The sequence below is a fragment of the Callospermophilus lateralis genome, chromosome 1 (genome assembly GCF_048772815.1).
Source record: "Callospermophilus lateralis isolate mCalLat2 chromosome 1, mCalLat2.hap1, whole genome shotgun sequence".
Classification (NCBI taxonomy): domain Eukaryota; kingdom Metazoa; phylum Chordata; class Mammalia; order Rodentia; family Sciuridae; genus Callospermophilus; species Callospermophilus lateralis.
In genome coordinates, this window is record NC_135305.1 from 184,593,551 (window position 1) to 184,595,007 (window position 1,457).

Here is a 1,457-nt window from a genome sequence, read left to right on the forward strand (position 1 = left end):
AAGGGGAAGCATGTGACTTGAACGGGTCCAATGAGAATTATGTGCTTTTTCTGGATTCCTGGGGGGAAATTTATCACTTTATCCTGATAAATGTGGAAAAAGAAGCTTGTAGTCCCAGCAGCTGCTGGGAGTCTCCTTGGTATTATAGAGAACTAACTTGGAGATAAAGCCGACAAGGTCAGTCAAAGGGTGTAAACACAGAAAGCACTTTGTAAATGGTAGCATAATTCCCTGGCTCTAGGCTTACTTAACTCAATCTGAAAATTTGGACTTTAAGTAAAATTATTATTTTTTTTTTAGTATTTAGTTATATGAGTCATTTACTTACAACAAAGAGTCTGATATGAAATATATATCTAATATAAAACATCTTCCATTGCAATAATCATCATTATTTCATATACTTCTGAAAAAAAATGCTTTCAACAGCATCAATGCTTTATAATGTCTTAGGTTTTTAAAATTTTATAGTTTCCGAAAGATAACTGTTAGACTTTTTTTTAATTGTAGATTTTTTATATTTAACTTTTAATAGCACTCATTAAAAAGGGAACATGAATGAGAATAAAATAAACTAGTTAAGATAATCCTTCACCATGTTATCATTTAGAACCCACCTATTCTCAGATCATCTCAACCATCATCATTACCCTTGCTCAGCAGATATGCTCCTTGGGGACACAGCTTTTCTTAAATGGCTGAGTTATCTCTGCAATCTTCTAGGCTCTCACACCTGCCAGTTTTGAAGCTTACCACTTTTTGTATGTGATAGGAAATCCTTTAGCATATATTATTAGTAATTCAACCTAACATGACCTCATCTGCTGTGGATTTCTTTCTTGAGTCTCATAGAGCATTTGGTTGCAGGTTTGCAAGAAAATGTGAAAGGGGTTTGTTCTTCCTATGGAAATATTTGACTTACAAAGAGCAAATTTATAACCCACTGCCTTCTTCCATTGCCTTTCTTGGTACATAATAACTTTTCATCTTTAAATCAAACTGCAATCTGCAAAAAAGCAGCAATGGTATTCAATATGCATCATATATTTTAATAATGTTTAAAGCTCAAGTAATGTCATAACAACCAGCTATGATCAAGTTTCAGTCACACATAGGTAATGATAACTAAGTCATTGTTAATTGGCTGAAAGTCATTGTAAGAAGATGAGCGTTTCACACAAGACAACTTCAGAACTCTCTGGAAATATTTACATTTTTAAAAAGATGAAATATGTTATTACATATTCAGTAATACAGTATCAAGTCCTCTCTACTAATCTAATCTTCTCTACTAATCTAGTCTTTTAATACACTGTATGCTTAATTTCAATAAAGATAGTTTGTCTTCTTCCATTTCATTGTTATAGTTAGGATTCTTTTCAGAATCTTTATTGTTTGCATATTTTGTTATATTTCTTTTGATTCTTTGAAACAGAAGAGTTTGATAGTACTTAAAA